Source organism: Podarcis liolepis (genome assembly GCF_965112155.1).
Source record: "Podarcis liolepis genome assembly, chromosome: 5".
NCBI lineage: Eukaryota > Metazoa > Chordata > Lepidosauria > Squamata > Lacertidae > Podarcis > Podarcis liolepis.
In genome coordinates, this window is record NC_139556.1 from 47,386,115 (window position 1) to 47,413,482 (window position 27,368).

The 27,368-nt window shown below is 42.0% G+C and overlaps 1 protein-coding gene across 15 annotated transcripts in view; it reads left to right on the forward strand.

Moving 5' to 3' along the window:
• Window positions 1-27,368, forward strand: part of FAM53B (family with sequence similarity 53 member B) — a 122,996-nt gene that overhangs the window by 12,053 nt on the left and 83,575 nt on the right. For all 15 annotated transcript variants that reach the window (XR_014526891.1, XR_014526892.1, XR_014526893.1 and 12 more), the window contains one exon: window positions 603-693. The gene's annotated coding sequence lies outside the window, so the exon portion shown is untranslated. The remainder of the gene's footprint in view (window positions 1-602; window positions 694-27,368) is intronic.

The window sequence follows — 27,368 nt, forward strand, 5'->3', positions numbered from 1 at the left end:
AAGTTGTTTGTTTCTAAACACACTTTTACAGTAGTCATCTCAAATATCATGTTGTTTGCATACATTTAAAAGCCATGTCTCCATAATACCACATAGATAGATAAACTTAAGATCCAGTTCACTCACAGAGCTGTGTAATTCATAGCCCACCGGAGATTGTTTGAGCTAGACCCATTTTAGATATTCATGTAATTAGGAACAAGTCCAAGTCTCATGTTGCCATTTCACATATGAATTCCACATACATATCCATGTATGTAGGCAGTTGCTTATTTACATATGTAACTCTTGAATCTGGCCTAATGTTTCAAACCATGCCTGCATTAACACTTCCTTTTCTTGATTAGTTATTTTCTTTCTGGTGTGACAGAGATTGAGCTCTGAAGAAGTAAGAGAAAAAAGGCCGACCAGCTGATATATTTGCAGTTGAAACTAAAAATATTGTGCTATTTTATTCTTGTCTAAAAATTATTTTTTAAGGCTGAAACATGTAATATAAATTAATATATCGATATTAAATTATATTGATAAAACAATGTATTTTAAAAGTTATTCTTCCTATTTCACGATGTTCATACCTTTTATCCCATTTTCTCCACCAGGTATGAGGGGGACCATGGCAGAAGCCATCTCTGGTGACTAAGGAAACAAAGAACATTGCTGAAGGATTTTGGATACCTGTGCATTTCAAAGGTATATGAAATACATAGCCATGCATATTTCTAGAGTTGCTTTCACCATCTCTTACTAGAAGGGTGTGTGTCAGGTAGTATGTACATGATGGCAAGTGGCTGGGCTCTTCGTAATGACCTGTAAGGAACAGTGTTTTCAGAACCTTCCCTTTGGAAGCCTCAATGAACATTAACCAATACAAGTTACAGCTTTGCTGTTAATGAATTTGGGTTTCATGGATTAATTTGACTCTTTCCTTGCACATTGAAACAGTGTTCTATTGATCTAGTGTTGTCCTTCGGGCAAAACGTTCAACATGGCCTTGAGAACCGACTTCAAGTTGGAGCGCGGTCACTGCCTTGCTGGGTGTCCTCTCTGAAGCGCCTCGTGACGCATGCTCTTATTTGTAAAATGCTAACAAAGACATAGCTTTCATTCTCACAACTCATTCTGCAAGTTATCATGATTATTAGCTTAGCTAATACAGTTTCTGCAGAAGCTCATTTGAAAGCATATTGCGTACAAAGTATCACCAGTGTTCCCCCCCCCCCCGAAATCTAGCATGCATGAACTATATCATCAAGAAGTATAAAACCCTTAATCAAATGATCAAAGGTCTTTGTAAACTTTGCCCATAGAGCTTCCACCTTGGAAAATAAGATTTGAGTTGGTATTTGGGATGCTTGGGTAGCTGCCAGGGACGCAGCACTTTAGCAAGGCTCACCCCTCTTGCTTTTTGCACTGGACTGACACTTCCAGCAGCTAGCATCACTCTGGGGCACTGTGGGAAATTAAAAGACCCAGTTGCCCAGTGCTCTTGGAAGTGCTGCCACCAACAGTCAGGTAAGCCTACCAGACAGTCACAGTGCACAAAGTGGGGTGCTGCCACTGCGCAGGTTACCTGGTTGCAGTGGTCCTGCTGCTCACCAGGACCTGGATGGGATGAGACAAGGCAGTGCCAAGGGCAGAAGAGATTGAGCAGCTGCACCGCCTCAAGTTGCCAGTCTAGTGCTTCCTTTGCCCTTGCCACTGCCTTGCCCCACCTCACCCCACCCCAGTGTTCACAAGCAGCAGCGTGGCCACAGCTAAAAAGGCAGCATCACAATTACTACTTGGTCCCTCCTCAAACCTGGAATTAGCCCTAAGAGATAGATTTTCCACAAGTAGGGTTCCCAGCTGCTCCCTAGCCTACCTTATTTTATTTTACCCTCCAGCTTGACACCAAAGGTACTGTATATACTCGAGTATAAGCCGACCCAAATATAAGCCGAGGCACCTAATTTTAGCACAAAAAACTGGGAAAACTTATTGACTCAAGTATAAGCCGGTTCACCACACCACAAACCTGGTGGTGGTGGCGGCAGCAGAGGAAGAACAACCAGCCCGAAAGGGCTGCTTTCGGGCTGCTTGTCCCTCTGCCGCTGCCTCTGCCGCTCGCATGAGCAGGCATAGGAGTCGCGGTTGGGAGAGGCACAGCACAGCGCCGTGCCTCTCCTAATTGTGGCTCCTGTGCCTGCCCTTGCGAGAGACAGGTGGCGGTGGAACCAGCGGCGAGAAAGGGCTCCTTTCGGGCCTCTCGTCCCGCCACTGCCCGCCTCACTTGAGTATATGCCGAGGGCAGCTTTTTCACCATAAAAAATGTGCTGAAAAAGTCGGCTTATACTTGAGTATGTACGGTAAGTGCTTTAATTCAAAACATGAAAAGGTGCTAAGCTCTTATTCCTTTGATTACTCTCTTAAATATAAAGCTTGTCACCTTAAATGCTTATCAGTTAAGTGTGCCTGTGGTTCTGTATTTCTGTATAAAGGTGTGCCCAAGCACACCAAAAAGTGAGAAAGGAGCAGATTGTTGACACCAGTAATGCTGATATCAAAACCTGTTCCCAAATTGACATTGTGGTTGCCAGAATGCTTACTGGGAGAGTGAGATGGAATCTCATTACACTGATTCAGAAGGAGTTAGATTGGTTGTCTGTTTACTTCTGGGCCAAATTCAAGATGTGGTTCTTATCTATTAAGCCCTAAAGGGCTTGGGACCCCAGTACATGACAGATGACCATGTTTTAAAGCTCTTATCTGTGTCCCTTTGTCAGGGAGGTTCAGTGGTGCATGGCAATGTGGAAGAAAGCTTTCTCTCTAGGGATGCATTATTTGATGAGCACCTCCCCTCAGAAGCACACCTGGCTCCAATATTGTTATCTTTTTGGTGCCATCTTAAGGCATATTTGTTTGCCCAGGCATTTTTAATTGGTTTAGTTTAGTCTGCTGTCTTGTTTCAATCTGCTCATCTTATTTATTGAGGTATTTTATGGTTTTATTAAGGTATATTACATTTGATATTGGGTTTGTTTACATACATGTTGTACCATGTTCTGGTAATTACATAGATGAAAGTCGGGCCAGAAGTACTTTTACAAAAAATGAATGAATGAATAAAAATGTTAAAACTTGGATATTTGAAGAAAATACATAGTTGAGCCCTTCTGAAAATGCTGTCTCCAAGTGAGTCAGATCATTGGTTCATGTAGTACATTATTGCCTACCGTAACTGGTGACAAGACTCCAAGGCATTGCGACCAGAGATCTTTTTAAATGGAGGTTCTGTGGACTGAACCTGGGACATTTCCACATGCAAATGTCGTGCTAACTTATGGAACCTCCTCTAAGCAGGTCTAAGGTACAGGCCCATGCCTCTCCTTCAGCCATGGAGTCTGTGGTATTTGAACACGGGCGCAAGCTGGTAACAATGCCAGACCTAAAGTGCCGAATCTCAAATACAGGTCCTTCAGGGCTTAGAGGCCAATGCTGTTTTTTCTGTAGTCACATAGGTAGGACTCTGAACATATTGGCTAGAATCCAGTCATGAGGTCTAGCAATATGAACATGAATTGCCAAAGCCAGACAAAAAGTGACTTGGTTCAAACAGAAGTTGGCATCTAAGTGCACAGACCTATCTAAAGATGGGCTACTATGGGGTATGTTTTGGTGGCATCTCCTGCTGGGTATCCTCTGTCCTTTCCATCGATAGCTTATGTAGCAGATGGGGATGCATGGAGATGACTGAGATCTGTTTGAAGCATCATTTTAGGGATTATGCACCCCTGAATGAAAATGTGTTCCCTAAAAGAACACCAATTCTAAGCTGTCTATGTCAAAAAACAGCAACAATTTTCTCTTAAACTTAAGAGAACATTTATTTAAGAAATTTCTTACCCACCCTTCACCATAAGGTCTCAGGATACTGTACAAAAATGTAATCATGCAGTTTTAAAACCAAATAAAACAGTTGCAGAGCAAAATCTGAACAACAGAGACAACAGAGTGATGCTGTGATTGGAAATATTACTGGGCGTAAATTTTTAGAAAGACTTAAGCTGGGATTCAGACTTTTGGGAGGAGAGGTGTTTGTCTTTTTTCATACTTCTTCTTTGGAAAGAAAAACTCTTAAAATGCATGCAGTCTTAATATTATTAAAGTCTTCCATAAACTCTGTGTCTAAATTCCTTAGAGGAAGGGAATTTTATAATTTAATGGGGTAGCTAAAGCAACTGTCATGCAGCATCAGAATAATCCTGCTAAGTTAACAGACCAAAGGTAGAAAACATAGCCATGGTTCTCACTGTTCCCCTTTGGGGCAGGTTATATACTCAGCGTATTTTTGCATTTGCTTTTCTAGTCATTAACTTTTGGCTTAAATAAAATAAAGTTAGAAGTTATGGTTGGATATGGCCCAATGAGATCCATGAATCTTGGATATATCTAGTACTATAAAGTTTTGGAGCTTCTCACATGTTCTTCTCTTTTGGTGTTTGTACTCCGTGTCCAGCAGAAAACATTTTTTTTCCGCAGAACCCTCCTGCGAATACTTGAGATTATGCAGATTTTTATGACACCGACAAGATCATATGCAACTATTTGCTAAGTTTGACAGATCTTCTAGGTGACTTGGTCTAAATACATTTGACTAGAGGTAGTTGCCAGGAACATAAAAAACGTAACGCCAAATTGCTGAAACTTGCAACAGCTCAACTAAATTCCAAACTTACATGTCATTTTGTCATTCTCCTAGGAATGAGTCCATTTCTAAAAGTCTGGGGAAATTGCAATTAGCAGTTTGTTGCCTTTGAGAACTAGGCAGCCATGGTGCCTAGCAGTCTTTGGTGAACTTCTAAGAGTGTTTAATTTTTCACTAGAAGAAGTTCTCATCCTGTGTGTTGTGTAGATGTACTACTAATAAGCAACACTAGAATGCTAAAGTTCTTGCATGGATCTAAAGGCCACATTTGCACGTAATACTAAACTAAGCTGTGGTTTGAGCTAACCTTAATGTCCACGAGTTGTGTGCTGCTGCTTTGTTCCCCCCTTAGCTGAGCAGAGTAACAAAGCATGGAGTGGCTGGTTTAGTGTTATCTTTGTACAATGCTATAATTAGAAAGGGAAGAAATAGTTGCAGTTTTTAATCTTGCATTACATACCAAAATTACAAGTAGTCAAACTGAGTAAGGAGACACACGCTAAAAATTATTTTTAAGTCTCCCTGATTTTAGTAGGAAGGTGAAACTGCTGAGCATATGCTTAATGTTTTTCAATGAAATCATAGCTTTTTTGTGTGTGTATTTAAACATTATACATATTTTTTAAAACAACATGCAGTCTTAAAAAAAACAAAACCCCAGGGTGTATTCAACTAAGTTTTACTCAGAGTAAATCTGTTGAAATTAATGGACCTAACTTGTTCATGTTCATTAATTTCAACATGTCTACTCTGAGTAAAACTTAGTTGAACGTCACCCTCTGAATGCAGTGAAGCACATATGTAAAATAAAGGAGATGGGGGTGAGGAAACATCAAAGCGTTTTCTTACTGTTTCTTGTGCCCAGCATCCCAGAAAAAGACCCTCATTTTACATCTTTTGGTATGTGACTGTTCAACAGCTAATTAGACATTTGGGTATGTCCAAAATGCTCCCAGTGCAAGCAGGGTGGTGCGTGCTGCTTTACATAGTTGCCACCTCCCTGTTCGTTTCTTGGGGCCTCTCCTTCCCTCCCTTCCCATAAATAAGGGGTCTCAATTTCCCAGCCTTGAAATAGGAAGGTGAGGAGCTGCAGCTGTCTGCTGTATCTGTGTAAAGGTTTTAGTGTGGGGGAAGGAGCGCTGTCTGGTTCTATGTGTGTGAAAGGTGCGTGTGCCCACATTTGTATGTGGTGGTGATGTGTATGTTTTGTTTCCATATTTATATATATGCAGTGGACATGCTTGTTTCAATCCAGTGACCCTGAATCACGCCCACCCTTTTTGTATGGGTAACATCCTGCCGTACCAATTATCATAGTTTAACCATTATAAGAATATTAAAAAGACCATTGTACATAAGATCATGGAGCATAAGGACAGCACTGCTGGACCGGAACAATATCCTATGTAGCCCAGCACCCTTTTCTCACAGTGACCAACTTAGATGCCTTTGACTAGCACCCACAAATTTGTCTAATCATCCTTTAAAGCCACCCAAGTTGGTGGCCATTGCTATCTCTTGTGCATGTAGATTACATAGTTTATCTATACAGTCATACCTTGGGTTACAGATGTTTTGGGTTGCGCACCACGCCAAACCCGGAAGTACTGGAACAGGTTACTCTGGGTTTTGGCGCATGCGCAGAAGCGACAAATCGCAACCCACGCGTGCACAAACATGGTGCTGCGGGTTGTGGACGCTGCGGGTTGCGAGCGTGCTTCCCGCACGGATAATATTCACAACCCGAGCATCCACTGTACAGTGTGCGAATAAGTATTTTATTTTGTCTGCCCTGAATCTTCCAATGGATAAGTGAAGAACATCATCTGAGCTTTTATCACTGTTGCCATACCTTGACATGAGCCTGAAAACCCCTACATTTTAACCACTCACATACTGAGTTTGGCAGGGTGCTTAAAAGGGATTAGGTGCAATTTGAAGTGATCTTGAAAGTAATCTACCCTTTAAGTGACCTCTTATCTCCTTAAGCGCCTACTATGTTCACAGTCATAGCAGCTAAAAGGGGATTTGTTGAGGATCACTTAAGCATGATCAAGGTGATTGTGGTCTTGACAGTTCCAACCTGAGCTAGACGAAATCTTGATGTGGGCAGGTGAGGTGGGTGGGTCTTTGAAACTACTGTTGGTGCATGGACTAATGGCACCAAGGCTGCCGTGGTAAAAAGTAGGACTTGGTTTTTAGTTAATTTTATTTCAGGTAAACTCGTTTAGAGTCAGGTGATAAACCTTCTAAAACAGTGGAGACCTGACATACTATAGTTTATCAAACAGGAGCACTAAAATTCTCCTTAACAAACTGGAGCACTAATTTAAGGAGCATTAGGTCTTTCTCTGAAAATTTATCCTTTATGACATTTGAAAAGGAAATGCTCTGTCATCTATTGTACAGTACAATGAAACCGCTCTCATCGGCCAATGAGGAAATACTGGAAGTACTGTCAAGCCCATAGGCTCATCAAATGGATTTGTTTTGCTCATTATCTAAATGCTCACTTGTCAATTACCAGCATATATTCGCTTTGGCCTGATTGTGCTTTCTTGTACACATGCATCCTATTACTTATGCAGTCTGTATTTCCATTTCCCCCTTCAAAACATATTGGTGGTTTTTATCTTTCCAAAGAGAAGCCAAAAGGAAACTTGGTTAGGTTTAGATGGTCCATATTACCTGCCAGCCCAATCAGTACAATCTCATAGTTAAACTATGGAATTCACTGTATTACAAGATGCCGCGATGGCCACCAACATAGATGACTTTAAAAGGGGATTAGAATTAGTCAAGCACCATAAATACTCCTCATGATGGCTATTCTATTTGCTGTCCATCTTTCAGGGTATCTGTCAAGATCAGAGGTAGCTTGCTTCTGAATCAGGTTCAGAGTTAGTTTGCTTCTGAATACCAGTCGCTGGTGTTCAGTGGTGGAGAGCTATTGTCACATCCAATTGGCTACTGTGGGGAAAGAGTTCTAGACTGGCCTGGCCTTTGATGCAGCAGAGATGCTCTTAGAGATGCAGTAGAGATGCAACAATAACTTGTTGTTGTTTTCAGTTCTGCACCTAATGTGATATATTAAAATTCCTGACATTTATACATTCTGCCTTTCTCGTCCAAGAAAATCTGACAAGACCAAAAGTATAAACTGCCCCCAAGTTACAAATGGGAGTGCACTGAGCAGTGCAGTCCTCTGCCCATGTGGCGCAGTGTTGCTTTGAGTTTTGCATGCTCTTCCCCTTTGATGCTAATACTACACCCTGAGATTCCATACCAGTAAAGAATACTTTACTGGGATTTTGAGATTTAAGAAGGCTGATAATGCACTCATATGAGTCTAGCCACAGCTCTTGTATTGTCCGCGAAAACAGATGGATCCTGATAGATTCCGACAAGCCTTGCCGGGACCCTGCTCCTCCTGGTGACTCATTAGATGACCTTGTTGAGGACTGGAATAACCGGCTCTTGCCAGCCATTGATGAGATTGCGCCTAAGCCCCCTCTGCGACCCCGTCGAAACCAGGCCCCTTGGTTTAATGAGGAGCTCCGGAAAATGAAGCGGGATCTCAGACGGCTAGAGCGAGTATGGCGACGGACTCGTGACGGAGCCTCAAGAACATCTTATAGGACGCTTATGAAAGCCTATGAGATGGCTTTGAAAGCTGCTAAGAAATCTTACTTTGCAGCTTCCATTGCATCCGCTAGCTCTCGCCCGGCACAACTTTTTAGAATAATTAGGTCAATAACGTCCTTAGGAGGACAACCAAATTTAAGCACAAATTCGACCCACAGCTGTGAGGCACTCGCGAGCTTTTTTGTGGAGAAAGTCCTGTTGCTCCGCTGTGACCTCCCTGCCAATTTAGATACAGTTACTGAACTGGAGGCCCCTTGACTGACTTCAGGTCCAGTGTTGGACCATTTCGATCGGATACTCCCTGCTGATGTGGATAGATTCCTCCAAGTTGGTAGGCCCACCACCTGCCTCCTTGATCCGTGCCCATCTTGGCTGATTAGGGAGTGTCCAGATGTTGCGCAGACCCCCCCTGGTTGAAATTATCAATTTGTCCCTTGACACGGGGACATTCCCAGGGGAACTGAAGGAAGCAGTAGTGTGTCCACTCTTAAAGAAAATTTCATTAGATCCCTTAGACCTATCCAATTACCGCCCAGTTTCAAATCTTCCATATCTCGGTAAGGTAATTGAGAGAGCGGTTGCTGAACAGCTTGGTAGGTTTCTGGAGGAAACATCGGCTTTAGATCCATTTCAGTCCGGTTTCTGTCCTGGTTTTGGGACCGAGACAGCTCTGGTTGCCCTAACAGATGATCTCTGTAGACAACTGGATCGAGGCAGGTCAGGACTGCTGATCCTTTTAGATTTGTCAGCAGCCTTTGATCTTCTGGACCACCGCCTCGCAGATGTGGGGATACAGGGCATAGCCTGTAACTGGCTGTGCTCTTTTATCTCATGCAATTCTCTCCCCGATGCATTTTAACATCTTTATGCGCCCCCTTGCCCAGATTATCCAGAGCTTTGGGCTGTCACCAATATGCTGATGACACTCAGCTCTATCTGCGGATGGATGGCCACACCGACTCGGCCCCAAACACACTGACCAGATGCTTGGAAGCTGTGGCTAGATGGTTTCGTGGGAGCTGATTGAAACTAAATCCTTCAAAGACAGAGGTCCTATGGCTGGGTCGGGATGGCATGGGGATGAGGGACCAACTCGCTTCTCTTGCGGGGGCCCAATTAGTGCCATTGCCTTCCGTTAAGAGTTTGGGTGTAATCCTTGACGCCTCCCTTTCCATGGAGGTGCAAGTTACAGCAACAGCCAAGGCGACATTTTTCCACCTTCGCCGCATCAAGCAGTTGGTCCCTTACCTTTCCCGCCCTGACCTGGCCACAGTGATCTATGCGATGGTCATCTCCAGGCTTGACTACTGTAATTTGCTCTACGCGGGGCTGCCCTTGAAGCTGTCCCAGAAACTCCAACGGGTGCAGAATGCTGCAGCGAGGCTCCTCACGGGGTCTCTGCCATGGGAGCATATTTACCCAGTGCTTTTCAAACTGCATTGGCTCCCAGTAGAGTACAGGGTCAGATTTAAGGTGCTGCTTTTGACCTTTAAAGCCCTTCATGGCCTAGGACCCTCGTACCTACGAGACTGCCTCTCCCGGTATGCCCCACGGAGAGCCTCAAGGTCCATAAATAGCAACACCCTAGTGGTCCCGGGCCCTAAGGAAGTTAGATTGGCTTCAACCAGAGCCAGGGCCTTTTCAACTCTGGCTCCGGCCTGGTGGAACGCTCTGCCTCATGAGACCAGGGCCCTGCAGGATCTGATTTCTTTCCGCAGGGCCTGTAAGACAGGGTTGTTCCGCCTGGCCTTTAGCTTGGAGCCAATTTGATTCCCTCCCTCCCTCTCTTTCTTTTTTTTTTCCTTCTCCTCCTGCGTTGAGGCTACATTTTATTTTAATGTTGTAATATTTTAATGTTGTGTTTTAATTTTGTTTTTAAGTTGTAATCATTCAACTTGTTTTTATTATTGCTTGTAAGCCGCTCTGAGCCCGGCCTTGGCTGGGGAGGGCGGGGTATAAATAAAAAATTATTATTATTATTATTATTATTATTATTATTATTATTATTATTTATTGCTAGTTGGGCAGCATACTGACTACTCTGTGTGGCATACCATCCTATTAATGTAGATTACTGTTCCTGTCTACAAGCAATTATTCCATATTCCAACTTGGATGTAGGGCAGGCAAATTTATCCACAGCTTTGTGAGAGCAAAAATATCGCTGGGGCTGGGAGCTGGTAAAGAAATAGAAGAGTTTTACATTTATTATTATTATTATTGTATTCTGGATGCTCATTTGCCCAACATGGTTTGAGGTTTTCCCCTTTCCCTTCTATCATGTAAGCCCAGACATTTTCTTCAGTCCTCAGTGTTTCCCTGCTGGTTCACACACTGATAGGGTTTTGCATAGGATGTGAAATCGGCCCATGAGGACATCCAGCTGGTGGGGAGATAGATGCTTGTCTTCTTAACATGAGAGGCTTCCAGCACTGCTTGGTCATCCACTGTAACTACCAGTTTGAAACATATAACTGGAAGCCTTTTTAAGCAATGGCTAAGTGTGTTCACACTTGCATGCAGTAGGTTTCAGGAAGTAGTCTTGGGTTTATTCAGATATACTTTATTTTTCTGTGTATAACACGACCCCATGTATAAGACAACCCCTATTTTTGGGAGCCCTCAACAGTTGTTGAGCTTCTTTTGTAAGTTTGCTGAGCTGTTGAGCAGCTTTTTGATGATCCCCCGCTCTGGCTGATGGAACTGGTGCCGTAATACACCGCATACTGGTGCTCACCAAATATTCTTCCTAAGCCAGGAAGAGTGGGTAAGCAGCCTCCTCTCCGACATTTCCCTGTTACCGCTGCAGCACCAGCCCTTGCTTACTTAGCATATTAACCCGTGTATAAGACAACCCTCAATTTATCACAAAAAAATTCAGAGAAAAGGTCGTCTTATACATGGAAAATACAGTACTTGCCTCATTTGGAGCATAGTATATGTTTGGATATGTGTGTACATCCTTCTCACACAATTTGTGTACTCCTGTTCTTAAAAAGAGAGAGAGAGAAAAGGACAGATTGCATGCCAAGATATACATGTCAGGTCTTACATCTGCACATGGGTATGGTATGTGAACTTGTTGTTCATCATTAGAAATCCAGCTATATGTGAAATGGTATCGGAGAAAAAACGGAACCTTTCACATCCCTGCTGCTTTCTTGAGACACCTGCGCATCCAAAGAGCTAGTATGCTAAAGAAGCTCGGCATCTAATGCTTACGTTAGCCAGAACTATCCTTAAAAGCTTTGCTAGGCTGCTTGCAAAAGAGAACATTCCTTTACAATTCTCTACCCATTCATATGACATATAACTGGTTTAACTGCCTTTTGGGTGAAGAATCTACAAGATTCAAGATTTTGAGGATTAAAATTAGCATCCCTACAATTAGGAGGATGCATTGTATTAAAAAAATATGATTTTTTACAGGTTTATGTTGGAGATTTGACAAGGGAGGGGGAACCTTTTTTCTGGGGGTTTACATGTCAGTGGCGAACGAGGTAAGAGGTAAAAGTGGGAAGAGCAATAGGTGTGACTCTTAATGTGTGTGACAGCTGTAATGAAGCCCACTGTGTAAAGTCATAGCGGTTTCTACCCCATCAAGCACACATCCCTCCATCAGGGCAAGCAAAATGTATCATTACAGTTCAAGGATGCATATTCCAGACACGTCCCCTTGCAATTTATTTGTTGTGAATTTACACAAAGGCTTTTCGACATCATAGAAGAACCGAGGCTGAGAGGACAAAATGGCCAGAGTAGTTCTAAGGTAGATAAATGATGTCTTCACTACCCTGTGCACTGACTTTAAACCCTGTTGGCTGATGTGTATGTGACAGAAGACCAGACAATAAGAAAATTAGAGAAGGTGAACAGAGGGAAGCAGCCAACAGGGGAACGACAAGACAGTAGCTGAGAGAAAAGGCTTCTGGAGGCAAAAGTCGCTCGCAGTAAGATAAGCAGATGTCAGGGAGACGGGAAGTAAGAGAAGTTAAATAGTCATAGAAGCCGTGAGATAGGCAGTGAGGCAGAGAAGGGAGGATGATGAACAATAATAGTTACAAGCCTTTTGATAATGCTTCATAAAATGAGTAGGAGAGGTAATATCCCATAGCATAAAGCCATTTAGAAACTCTCCAGGGTAGCGAAGCCCCACAAGGCAACTGGTTTTAAAAATACAGCTGTATGTATCATAGGCCACAGGGGGATATTTATGTGAAGGCCTGTTGTTAAAGCCTTGGCAGCACTTCGCTAGGTGGGGCAGCTCCATTTTGTATGATAAATATGGCTCTTTGTTTTGAGAAGCAGGAAGTCATTGGAAAGAGAAATGTACTGCCATATCACATCACATTCTGCATACGATAGAATGGTGGGGAGGAATATTTTAACTCCTCCTTTTGGCTTCTTCTGAGATCAAAGATGGCCACAACAAAAGGTCATTGCGATAAGAAGAGCAAATGAATTATCAAATTAATTTCCAGGAAGTACGTTTTTAAAAGGACTGTCCACACTGTAATGTTCTTGAAGCAGCTTGTTTGTTTGAACCCTTTGTCTTTACTTTACAGACTTTACATCATCAATGGGAACTTTTTCCTGTGCTGGGCATTTGGTCTCTCTTGAATTCTGCTTGCATCATGTTATTTGATATTTTGTTATTTTCATCAATGTAAGCAAGAAGGACTATCTTAGTTCAAGGACACATTCTCATGAGGCAAAGGCACTCAGGGAGGGTGTGTGACATGGAGAGAGTCCTGAGGGCCAGGTAGATAGGCTACCAGGCCTGAGATGCCCCCCCCACCTACTTCAAAGGTTACCATTTATCACTATCTCCAATATCCGTCCTTTGTCTGTTTAGATGTGCAAGTTACCATTCCAGGAAAGTGTGCAAAGATGCATACTTTTATTTTGATTACAGAATTCATGATCCTGAAAACGTTCTGTTATTTTTATTTATTTAAAGAAAACGTTTCTAACCCTTATGACTATTAAAGAAAATTTTGACATTTCTTTGCTCCTTCTCACCATTAGCGGGAATAAATTAGGAGTCTGAGTTGATCTGGTGTATAATTCCGAGTTTTGTTTTGTTTTTAGTGAAAGGTACACAGAGCTCTGTTAGCAGTGGCTAAAAAGAAGCCTCACAAGAACTCTGCTGCAAGGTTTCCTTAACTGAAGAGAGTGGATACAGATGGTTCCCTCTTTGCTCCAAGAAAAAGTATGTAGGATGGGAAGGGAGCATTCCCTCCCTCCTCCATATTCATACCTCAGCTAGAAATGTCGGCACTGATTCCTTTGCAGCCAGCGCACGTAGGGGCCATCTTCAGGGAACAGACTGTAATGTATTTAATGAATCTGAGGAAAGTAAGAAATTGTAAATGCTGCAGGGCAACACACACTTGCTATTCAATCTGCCAGATTTGTGCCAATTAAGACAACTTGCAGCTGTTTGGCTCCTCCTTATTAGGAGACATTTGTATCAGGTACCAGGTTAAGCATTTATTTTCTCTGACATGTTGAAAACGCTTTGGTGATACCTAGTCACTTTGTAAGCAAAGACTGAAACAGTGATATTTACTGGATGCATGCAGTAAGGAGCAAGTTTGTTCTTTTTTAATAATAATAATAATACACTGCCTTTGACAGTTTTTTGAGAGGTGTCTGTGTTCAGGGAGATTGTTTGTATTTAAAAGGTTTGCAGCAGAGGTCCTACAGAGACACATTTGCATACAATGTGCAAATGTTAATTTATATGTACAGGGACAAATAAAGACTAATTTCCTATTCAAATCACCCTGGATAAACCCTTTTGCACCCAACTTGCACCCCAATTCAGTTTCCACCCCGATTTCTTTACCTCAATTAATTTCCCAACAGTTCCTGCTCCGAAACAGTTCAGTTCCCATTCCTTAAAAAGGTAAAGGTACCCCTGCCTGTACGGGCCAGTCATGTCCGACTCTAGGGTCCGACTCTCACTTAAGAGGCCGGGGGCCAGCGCTGTCCGGAGACACTTCCGGGTCACATGGCCAGCGTGACGAAGCTGCTCTGGCGAGCCTGTACCAGCGCAGCACACGTAAACGCCGTTTACCTTCCCGCTATAAAGCGGTACCTATTTATCTACTTGCACTTAGGGGTGGGCAGGAGCTGGGACCGAAAGACGGGAGCTCACCCCACCGCGGGGATTCGAACTGCCGACCATACGATCGGCAAGTCCTAGGCACTGAGGTTTTACCCACAGCACCACCCGCGTCCCACTTCCCATTCCTTACCCACAGTGAAATCCAGATAAAGTAATCTTTTCCCTCAAATTAATATCCTGCCAATTACTAAGGCCCACCCTCCAAATCAGTTTCCCCCAGATGAACTATGTAGCCAAAAACACTAAAATAGCAGATTCAGGGCCCACTCCCAGCAAAACCCCAGTCTGTGTGCAGAGGAAATACTGTACAGGGTTGTATCCAACCAAGTTATGCTATTACTGTAACTCAAGGTCTTCTGCCTATGCACCCTCCATCTGATCTGTATATTTGGGGACAATCCCCAGAACAGATTTGGAAGAGGAGTGGGGTGGGGGGAAAGGGAGAGGAAGTCTCATTATAACGGGATGACTTCACTGGGTACAACCCACAGTAATTTGGCTTCCATTGATCAATTATGGGTTGAAATTCAAGTGAACTGAAGCATGACTAAGGCTGCAGTCCTAAATACACTTACAAGGAAGTAAGTCCCATTGAAACTGTCCCAAGTTAAACAAGCATAATTTTGCCCTGTAAGTGTTATTATATATGGTGTGTTTCTTCTCATCTTGAATGTGATACTGTTTGGCATAGAGGCTGTCATAACTTGAGACATGCCTGCAGCTGCTTGTTTCCACATGTCAGAGCCAAAATGGGTGTACAGTCATACCTTGTGTTACGTTTGCTTCATGTTGCGGCTTTTCAGGTTATGAACAGGGCAAACCCGGGAGTGTTTACTTCCGGGTTCGCTGCACGTGTATGCGCAGAAGCGATCTGCGTGCTTCACGCACACGTAGTTGCAGTGCTCTACTTATGGACTTTTCGGGGTGCGAACGGCACCCTGAAACGGATCGCGTTCGTAAGTAGAGGTACCACTGTACACTGAAACACATGTGGGCTGTACAGTTTTTACAGTGTATTGCTCTCACCATTCACACATTCACTGGTAACAAAAGAAATGCGAGGCAACTTTAAGTGCCGCATTGCAGCAGTCAGATTTTTAGTGTTGGGATACAGTTACCCAGTTCAACTTTGTACTGGACTGTAATGAATACATGGTTCACTGTGGCCATAAGTGGGAACAATTAAAGTGTAAATTCAGGCTAATCCTTGGACGTCTGTTTGTGCCACTTCCATCATGTTTTGACAAAACGACTTGATTGTCATGTGCCCACTGTAGAAGGTACATATTTCCATGGCTGCCGTATGAGAATAAATAATCACACAGGGCTGATAATAACTTTAATTCATGTAGTCATCGGTATTAATAAAGTTGTCCTTATTTACAATGATAATTTTGAAATGCCTGGATTGGTCTGACTGAGAACCAGTTTTAACAGCAGTCCTTAATACCTCTGCTCTTGCCAAAGTCTCTTTCCATAGCCAGCTAATCAGAACTCCAGAGATATTTTGTGCCTTCTGTAAATGTGTGGGTGCAATTACTCAGAGAAGGCAGAATGCTGCTTGCTATTTATAACTTTCATTTTACCTTTTATCTCTCCTTGCACACACTCTCCCTAGCGCTATTCAGATTCCCTCCATAATGATGGCTGATTCCTGACTCCCTTTTTTTTAAATCTACCGGGTGAGTGGGAGGTCATAATTTAACTGTGTTGCTGTATGTGGCAATGCTTTTCTCTTGTCACACATACTTGAAATAACATAGCAAGAGGCACAATTAGTGCTTTTTAGCACATGGGCCAAACTTCAGTGAGCTGCTCCTGTTCAAAAAGGAATGTAAAGAGATAGATAGGCAAGGAAAGCCAACCCTGGCCATGTCCAAGAATTCCATGTAAGGCAGTGACTGAGCCTGCTGCTGGATTTCTGGGATAAAGGACCAATTCTGCACTCTCTACATCACTCAGTAATAGCTTCCCAGTGCACTCAAGCAGGCTCCAATCTATAGTGATGGCACTTATTGTTGTAGAAGAGAAAATATGACGGCAAAATCTGGGTGGACCCTTGAATAGCATGGCTGGCCGGGAATGGAAAGAGCCCCCTTGCGTTTCAATATAGTTTGGTCCATAGCATAGCAGGAGCATCTGCCAAAGTTTCAGGCCAAGAAGGCCCATGAAATAACACCAGGGTCTTACTTCCTTGCTTGCATAGAATGTCACAGTCTCTCTTTATAGTTGCTGGTGTTGATCTAGCAGAAATAGTTCAAATGCCACTAAGATTGGAGCCTAAGTTGGGAGGGAGAGGGGTGGGAGGAAAATAAATCGCACTTCAGGAGAATGTCCTTGCTGCAGTATGGGTAGTCTTGTCAGGTCCAGACATTTATTCTGGTCTCTGTACTGTCTCTGTTTTAAAAAATAATAATGGAGGACTTCTTTTTGATCCCTTTGTTTTAGCTCTCACATTTCTGCAGGAAGGCCCCACTTGACTGAAAAAGTTGAAATGTTATCACTAAAAAAGATGGCACACAGTTGCATATAATCTGCATCTGCTATTTTATACATTTAGATGCCAATATAGAAATTGCTATAATTGAAACAGAAATACAAATACAGGGTATCTCACCATAGTTCATGAAGTCTGAACTGGTGATTTCTTTGCCTTTCCAATTCAGGTTCTAACTGATGGTGGGCAATATCCTGGCCCCTGCTCTCTTTTCTTAGGGTTCTTTTTATTTAACAAACCAAACATGGTCCAGACAGTTCTCCAGATAGAAGACACATCAAATAGAGAACCATCTTCTGTAGAACAGGACCCATGCATAACCTTCATTTCTGTCTGATTGATTGATTATATTTAAACTCTGCTCTCTACCCCATCCACTCTACATAGTTAGAAGCACTCTGTCCTTCTAACCATCCTTGTTAGGCAGGGTAAGCTCTGAGGTAATAACTGGACTAATGAGTGTCACGGCTGAGAGTGGATATAAATCTGCACCCCTCTGTTCCTAGTCTGATGCTACACTGCACTGACTCTCACAGGCTTTGTATTTATAGGCATATATGACAAATGAATACTCTTTGGATACTGTTCCTGCCCTTGTTATCCAGTGCCAATTATTCTATACACTCTAAAGACTGGATATTTAATAGATTTGCTCACATGTTCTGGAGCCTGTGCATCTTACATTAGCAGTAACATTCTCCCTTCAGCAGCCAGACCTTTTCAGCTTTACTGCCTTCCTGGGATTTGTGGGCGAGGACACGGTTCTGTCTTTCAGAAGACAAGCCCTAGAGTTCTACATGTGTTTCATTCTTTTCAAAGGAGGCCTCTTCTAGCTCACTGTTCAGAATGTTGCTTGCTCTGTTTTAACGCTATTTCTGATTGGCTTTGGCGAATTTCACAACAGGAGATCTATAGATATGTAAATAAAAAGGAAGTAATTTTGCATAAAAACCCTTAGGCATAATGTACAATTTGGGTTGTAATCCTAGACATACCTGCTGAGAAGCTATTCTTGTAGACTTAAATGATACGCCCCAGGAAAGTGTACAGTATTCAGGATTGCAACTTTAGCCTCAGTATCCCCCTTAAGCTAATGGACTTTTGTAGCCCAGGTTAGGGCCTTGGTAAAGTGTATTTATTGTGTATGCACTTACACACACACACACACACACACACACACACACACACGGGTCCTGAGACCTGTTAATGTGTGCCCTCCCGCTTTTTTGTAAAGTAATTAGACATGCATCCCACAATGGGGCAAAGGGTCTCCAAAGAAGAGAGAGAAGAAACAAAATCAAAGGCATGGAAAAGATTGGGATGATTGGGAAGAGCTCTGCAAGTTTTTGCTACTTTTAAAGAACGGATTGTACATGTGCTCAAGCACTGGAGTACACAGCCAGTGATATATTAAAAAATGCAGGCATAGATAAGGAGTGTTGCATCACTAAGGGTGGTGAAATATACACAACAGCTGGGTAACGAAAGTACTCTATTGTGCTGAAAACTGATCATGAGCAAAAGCCCACAAGCAATGTGTCACTCTCATCCACATAATAAAATCCAGAGGAAGTTGAGAGTCTTCTCTGCAAGTCTGAGGAACAGCAGAAAAAGCAGCTGCTCTGTGCTAGTGCGTATAAATATCTCATGACTGGCCAGTCAGGACTTGTTTTACTACAAAGCTATTAGAATGGATCATTATTGCAATATAGAGACTTGAAGAAGTCTCCCAAAGCCTTTGCTACCTTAGTGACTTGGAGGGTCCTGTGTTCGTAGAACTAGTACTCCTCAGACTGAATGCATTACAAGAAGAAGAAGAAGAAGAAGAAGAAGAAATCAGTTTTCAACCATATTCATTGATCTGAAACCTATCCATTCCAGAAGGCAGTGTGTATAATTCCCTAACCGCCCCACCCCCTCACCCAATGGTATAGTTGACGTTATTGCTTTCCCCCCTTGGTTACTAGATTTGTTATTTTCCCCCTTCTTCCATTTCCTCATATCTTTATTTGTAGTGTTGGAGGACTGAAATTGATGACCTCTGTGCCCAAGTGGAGGGGAAATATTGCTTCTTTAGCAGCCTACTTAGTGCTAGCTGCCAAAAGATTAATTTAGCCTGGAGAAGTGTCCTTGAAAAAGCAGCCATTTGAGTTAGAAGGCAGGCAACTTGCTCATCTCTCAGGGTCCTGCCAGAAACCTGTGGTGCATTGGAGTGCTGCTCTTAATTTCAGTATCTGCCTGCGCACACACAGGTAGAGAGACCATTTGGATTTTTTTAAAGGAGCTTATTAGTTTATGCTACCCTAACAGTCTGCAGTAGATGCAATAAGAGAATCAGCAGCTTGCAGTGCAGTAGCTATTGTGGTACCCTCCCCTTTCCAGGACTCCATTCCTTCCACCCTTTTTTCACAAGTAGTATTGTGCAGTACCACACCATGAGAATGAACGAGTTATTTGAAAGCACATGGACAATTCAAGGATGCTATGTAGACCATCCTGATGCTGATCGTATAAGATGGCATCCCTTTACCAACAATCAAAGAGTGAGGTCTGCTTTAGGAAATTGTTGCACCATTTGACTCCATTTAACTAATGTAGTTCAAGGATAAAAATGTATTTGCTTTTTAAAGATGCATTCAGACACTCCAGTTTGCGTTGAATCACAATTCATATTGGATTCATTTAATTGTTCTGCTTTATTTCTGATAAAATACACAGCTGAATTGATGTGGGATCACTTCCATGTTACTGAATAGTTGTATGTGCCTATAGAAAGGGACTCGCCTCTTACTGTGATAACATAGGAGATCAAAGTGGCTGCTGCTATCCATGGAAATTACTGTGTGTGTGTGTGTGTGTGTGTGTGTGTGTGGATTTTAGAGACACTTAGTCAAAAGAAATTGTCATTGCTCTGCCTTATGAACCATGGAAGTGCATAGCAACATTCTGTTGTGAGAGATATTGTTCCAGGGAGCAGGTCTGTTATAACCCTGGTACTCTTTATTACAACTTCGTAAAGACCCAGTGTGAGATTTTTCATGAATATGGAAAAACAATTATTTGCTAAAAGTTTTCCATTTCCATGTATCGAGCACAGTTTATGGCTATTCCTTCCAGTGCTTGTGATAGCCATCTCTATGGTACTCTTGCTGGTGGGAAGAATTAAATCAGCATACATGAGAGTTTGCATAAGGGTGAGCTTTAGGACATGTTACAGCTCCCTTCTATCTCAGGCCTTGGATCACAAATCATACCCTGGAAGCAAAGTCTGTGAATTCAGTCTGTGAATGCAGCAAACTGCATTTATTTTATTTTATTTCTTTAATGTTAAAGCATTACTTCTATGATATGCTGGTGTTACACCTGTGTTTTTCACAGCAAATGTGTGAAGTACGAATGATGGATGTTGTTATTAAGCACCTGTCTGCAAATGGTGAGGAGTCATGGCTCAAACAGCCCATGAGTTCTTGAGGGTTAGTAGGTAGGTTTTGAAAACATACTTTGTGGCTTTAAACTGAAGCCTATACATTCAATTAACAAAGAAGCTACTGTTCTGTAAATCCATATTTGCATGTACACATTCATGCAGCCAAAGAATGTATGAATAGGTTCTTCAAAACAGAGCAGTGCCCTTTTACCATCTTGAATAAAATTATCTGTTTCTAGAGAAATTGCTTTGTTGCATTTAAGGAACAACTTGGCATCATGTTGGGCTCTGGTCATATCAAGCCTCAGGAATGTTGCATGCATTGGAAAATATTAACTTCTGAAAGGAGATCTCAAATCACTTAGGGAAGCAAAGCCTTTGAATCCTCTTTATTTTATATTATTTATTTAAGTTTCGTTAATTTCTTAATTATAAAAATACACATAAGCATTACAAAACTAATACAGCATTTCAGAGACAATTAAATGCATTGTTAGTTTAAAATGCTTCCCATTAATAATCCACAGATTTTATTTCTTAATTCTTTTTAGGTATTTCCCACTTGACCAAATGTATTGGTCCTGTTTCAGTGTGAGTGAACAATTAAGAGTTCTAGGCTGACACAGTGTTAGAATCTGAGATATGAAAGTTAGGAGCTACATGGCACCCTAAACCTAGGTTATGGGTGCAACAATGGAATGTCTAGGCACACTTTTTTACAATAAGAATACAAAGCTGAAAATGAATGAACTGCAGCTAAAATATTATGTTTATTTTTCACATGGTCTAGTCCTTCCCCTGCCCACATCCTTAATATTCTTAAGAGGGTCTCTTCTCCTGTCTTCAGAGACTAGCTGGAAGTGGGAAGGCAGAAAAAGGTCCTCCTTTCCTTCCACTCTGCAGTTTTAATCTGAAATCTTAGGCACAGTACTGCACCCAGAGTTCAGAAACTGCTCGCGCTAATGAAATTCCCTGTTGCAAACTGCGCCTAGAACAATGGGAGTTTTGACCACTGCTGACATGATAATGCTCTGCCATTTTCCTTTTTATTAACCCATGTAATGAAATCAAAACATTCCAAAATAAATTTGTCCATCTTTTTAATCCTCTTGGCCATTCTCAGTTTATGTTTCAATGTCTCTTGCTCAGTGCAATACTACAAATTTTTCTATAGTCCCTTGTGACCCCCTTCATCTATCTCCAAAATTGTGCTACTGTTGGCCTGGCTGCTGCTAGTAAGTAGCTGATCAGGGCCTCAGCATTTTGATTGATATTATTTTCAGAGAAAATGAGTTTGAATCCTCTTAATCACATACAGTATTTAAAAAACTCAGCAGCCAGATATGCAATATCCTTTTCTTGAGAAGGTAAAATGAACATTCAATAGAATTCCAGCTTAAGCTTTTAAAAACAAATCATATCATTCCTTTTATTATACTCTTTCCACTTGGTTACATAGATTTGTCTTTGAGGGCATGCTCATCGCAACAGGATGTCCTTTTCAAGAAGAAGTATTTTGCCTGTACTTGCAAAATCATTGTTGTAAAGTCTCTTGAGTTACTTGCAAAAGCATTAATCATTACCTTAGGGAAAATATAATTATCTGTGGAGAAATCATGTATTGAGTCTAGGTAACTCTGACTTAACAGCTTGACTGCTGCTCAGTATCCCAGAGGAGAATAGTCTTGGCACCACACTACTTATTTCCATGCTAGTTCAGTGCAGTTTAATGAACTGCTGTAGGTAGATCAAATAGTTCCTTTTTTTTAAAGGAGGAAAATGATTCATTCAACTCTGAACACGTTTATCTCCCCTTTAAGCTTTAATTTCTCCCACTGGAAAAAAAATGGTACAGTGGTGCCCCGCAAGACGAAATTAATTCGTTCCGCAAGTTTTGTTGTCTAGCGAATTTTTCGTCTTGCGAATCACGAAATCCCATAGCAATGCATTGAAAATCAATTAATGCGTTCCTATGGTCAAAAAAAGTCCAAACAAAGCCAAATTTGGTACAACAACAGTTTATTAACTGCTCTTTAAAGTCACACATACTGTAAAGAGCAGTTCAAAAATTGAAGGGAAAATAAATTAACTTTATAAACAAAACATGTCTTTGTTTTTAGACAAAGGAAACAAAGTCGCGAGACGTTTTCGTCTTGCGAAGCAAGTCCATAGGGAAATTCGTCTTGCGAGGCAAATCGAAAACGGAAAAACCTTTCGTCTAGCGAGTTTTTTGTCTTGCGAGGCATTCGTCTTGCGAGGTACCACTGTATTCAAAAGTACTCTGGAAGAGGTCATAGCTCTGTGCTAGAACACATGTTTTACATACAGAAGACCATCTTAAAACTTCCATGGAGGCAAAGAATTCAAACCCTTTTTCATTTTAGATAGCAACACAGAGAGAGGTTCCCTGCCTGAGATCTTGATGTGGTGCTTTCATAAAGAGCATACAATATTGGACTCAAGGGACCAGTTGTGACCCAGTATGTGGCCGCTTTGCTTAACTTCCGTTGCGTCATACCCAGTGAATCTGTAGTTGCCAACCTGCAGCAAATGCGCATTTGGAATTGATAGGATTCAAGGACTGTGAGTGGTCACAATGCTAAGACAAAACAAGGTTCAGCAAATTATAGCCCGAACAAACCCAAGATCCATGAACCTTGGCTTCTTTGGAGACAAAACAACAACAACTGTGAACACTGGTGTGAACCTAAACCAGCCACTTCATTATTTGTTTCACCTGCTGGAGGAAGCGGGGAGCAAAGTGGGAGGGCTTGAGCTGTGTGCCCATAATTCATGCACAGACTAATTTGCTTAACCATGGTTTTTGGTTGAGCGTTGCATGACCAATGAATGCCATGGGATATGAGTTATAGTTGAAAGGAGAGGAAGTGAAGAAGGCAGCATTTGCCCGTTTTTCTTTTGTTTGGAAACACTGAAAAGCCAAAGAGTTGAAGCCATCTATAGCAAACTCCTCCCTGTGCCCCACTAAGTATGATTTGAGTCTTGTATGAACTACAAGTATGAACTACTCATGATTTTTAATCTCAATACCTATAGTAAAAATTTTTCCTCATACGTTTATTTCATTAATGATTAACAATGTAAGGAGAACTCCGCAAAGTACTTACAGCCCTACCGTTGTAAGAAAATAGGTCTCCACCCTTTTCAGAGTGCAATTGCTTCTCAAAGTCCTGGTGCAAGCCAGCCACTGGGCACACCCAAGTGCTGCTGAAGACATCTCAATGTGCAGAAAATGGCCGACCTAGGTGGTAGCCTTAGTTAATTGCAAGTGCTATTTAATTTAATTTAATATATTAAAAAAAACAATTTTCAATTCAGGTTCTGCTGTTTTTCATCAACTGGTAGAATAACTTGGAGAGTCAATAAAGCCGCTCCCTTTTATCTGGGCTACTATGTGATCACCCAAGGGGCAAATCAGAAGATGGTATCATGCCCTGAGAAGGGCTGTACTGTGGCAGTCAGTATTTTTAAGTCAAAAAGAAGAGAAGAACCTCCCCTTCCTTATGTTTTGGAAAGAGTGCCGCATTTCCTCTCATTTCTCCCTCTATCCCCATCATAACCCAGGATTGGCAGTATCTGTCCATCAGGTCAACTTGCTCACAGACACTTGCCAGGTCTCCCTTTAGGTTGTGTTACTCGCAATTGATACATGATTCTCTTACTGTTCTGCTGGAGCGCTAACAAGTGATAGGTGATATGGAGTAGTGATATTTTCATGGACCTTATTTCCGCATTGCTCGCTGACAGTTTTGATGTCAAGGGACAAGCTTGCATGGCACGACTGGGATCCTCTGGCTGGCTCGTTGAATGCTACGGACATGCTCAGAAGCGAATGACTCAGGACCTTTCACTTGGTGATAAGATGTCATGGGAGAGGTCACTGGCCTGCTCACTCCAGTTTGTGCATGCTTCTTCTTTTGTACGTTCACAAATGAAAAATCTAAGCATATTGGTCTGATGTCAAAGTTCAGGAATCTTTGGGGTCACTAATGTAGTAGCTTTAGCCTGCAGATATGAAAGCTAGAGAGAGGCTTCAGAGACATCACTTTCTCATTGGCTAGCTGCAGAAGATCCTGGCCACCAAGTGTTTAAAACTGACATATCCAAATGTCAAATATTTGAAGATGTATGTGAAAGACCCATGACCCAGCATTGAAGCTGTACCTGATCTTCAAAGTAAAATTGTTGGCAGAGGAAAAAGTCAATCCAGTATAAAACTGACGCAAGTGAACAGCCAGGTCTTGTCTGTGTTTATCTTTTGCCCCACACTTTCCAAGCATAGGTCCGTGTCTGAGTAGGGTTGTTGTTTTTCTGACCAGAGCTTTCCTTGAAAAAACCTGCTCTTGGGTCATTCCACACCAAATCACCTGATTTTAATACTCGACTGTGCTCTCACAACTCAGATTTTCTCCATTTTTATAAAAATGTGTAAATACCTATGAGATAACCTCAAGATTTAAGATTTTTTTGGTTCAAAATTGGGCGCAGGAGAATTTTAAAAAAAATTCGATTTTCACACATAATTTTTTAAAAAAGAAAATCTGAGTCGTGAGAGCACATGGCACCAGGTAATTTGATGTGGAATGACCCTCTTTAAAGCTGCATTGGAGCGCAGTTAATGGCTTCTTCTAATATTCCAAGTGACTCACATTCATCTGGGCCATCTCATAATTAATGCTTGAAAGACACGTTTCCAACTAAGCCTTGTGTTGCACATTGGGCTATTCCCGAAGACTGCTTGGAAGTTGCTGCAGTAGCAGAATCCAATGGCCTGGCTTCCTTCATGAATAGGTTGCATACCTGCCAACGTGGCATAAGCCCAAGGTGCTGGTGATCTCTCTTTTTAAAATAGCTTTATATAAACTGGTTGCATCAAACATTCAGCATCACCTTCTCTCATATGAACTACCCAGTTGATCAGCTGGACTTAACTTTTCTGAGAAGACATGTATCAGATTGCCATGCTGTAAATTTAGTGTAGATTTTTTTGGCAGGCTTTCTAGACTTTTACTGGAAATTCGGGCATCCTTTCTCTGATGTGGTTTAGTATGTGTTAGGACTGGTCTTTCCATCTTTTCTTAGCTAAGTCCACTATATACTAGAAAATGATAATCTTGAGTGCATTGGGCTTGTGGCAGTGAACCCTCTAGTTCTGATTCAGTAAGCTGGTGCAATAGCTCACAACGTTCAATCTCAGTAATTTGCCGGACAGTTCCTGTTAAGGAAAACCGTCATTTTGGCGGGGTTTAAAACCCTCACACAGATGGTTGAGGACTGGGAAGAGCCTGAACCATGGGGGTTTTATGCTGTAAAACTTGGCATCTTTAAAGGGCTACCAAGGACCAAGAAGCAGTTCAGGGGTGGCAAGGCTGATTTTCACAGACTGAATTCAGCGAGGCCATTATTTTGCTGCAGGCTTCCAGTAAATAAAAGTGCACCCCAGGGCATACAGGTTTTGCAGGAAGGCACTAATCCCTTCCTGGGTCTCAGTGCCTGCTTCAGCTGCTCTTGACAGTTTCAAACCACTCGACCAACTTGGTAGTACAGCTGTATGCAAATTTTCAAGTGACACAGGACTTTCATCCTTTGGGGTTTTGTGTGTGACTCAAAAGCTTGCCTAGTCCTAAATCAACAAAAGTTTATCTGTGTAGGAGTCACAAGAAGGTCTTAGTGAAGCAGAATGAAAAATATCTGCCATACTGAGACCTTTCTCCACTCTAAATCTTGCAGAATGCTATAAGTACTGATCCATTAAAATGTCACTTAACTGATAATGTTTTCTGCCTGATATAGAGCCCTGTATAATTCAAATGCTTACAAATTCCTGTACCTATGTATTCATGTACTAAAGATGAGTAAAAATGAAATTGCATTATATGTATATTTCAAAAGACCAATTTTAGATGGGACAAGAGTGCACTAGTTTTCCAGTTGTATGCAATCTCTCAGTCGCTGTGCAGGGAGTGTTGGGCAGGAACATACAATATATGAAAGGTATCATTTTTTGCTGTAACTTTTATGTGGGACTGTGTAGGTTTGTTTCCAACTTCGCCATTTATTATTTGTCCCACAGAATAAAAAGCTCTGTTGTCTAAACCACTGAGCCTCTTGAGCTTGCTTGATCAGAAGGTCGGTGGTTCAAGTCCGCCCAACAGGGTGAGCTCCCATTGCTCTGTCCAAGCTTCTGCCAACCTAGCAGTTTGAAAGCACACCAATGCAAGTAGATAAATAGGGGATATAAATGGCATTTCCGTGCACTCTGGCTTTGTCATGGTGTTCTGTTGCGCCAGAAGCGGTTTAGTCCTGCTGGCCACATGACCTGGAAAGCTGTCTGTGGACAAATGCCAGCTCTCTTGGCCTAAAGCGAGATGAGCGCCGCACCCCATAGTTGCCTTTGACTGGACTTAACCGTCCAGGGGTCCTTTACCTTTACCCACAGAATAAAAAACTTGCTCGTAGTTAAATTCTTAGAAGCTTCCATATGTCAAACAAGATTCAACCCAACATTCAGCTCAATCTCACAGTCCGGATTATGAAAGACCACAGCCCCTTCTTCTCCACACACACAGCTCTCTTGGCTGGAATCTGTTAAACAGATTTAAAACTGGTTTAAACAGTCTGCACTACTGCAGCAGTAGTATCTGAGAAGCAAAATGAGAAACTGAGTAAGAGCTTGGTTGGGTAGCTCATGTTTTATATTAAAGAGTTCTCTGTTGCTGTAAAGATAGCCACCCTGGCATAAACTTGTTTATATTTGGTGGCTGCAAGGCAGGTAGATGCTCAGACCAACAACAAGCCCACCTTGCTAATGTCACATAATCCTGGGCAGCTAAAGCAGAAACACTGCCCTTTGTGCCCTTGGCTAAGCATATTTTTAGGATTCGAGTGTTCGTCTTGTTTTGTTGCATCTTCTCTGCTTGTAGTTTTCATAGTTCTCAGGAGGTCATTAGGTTCTTGA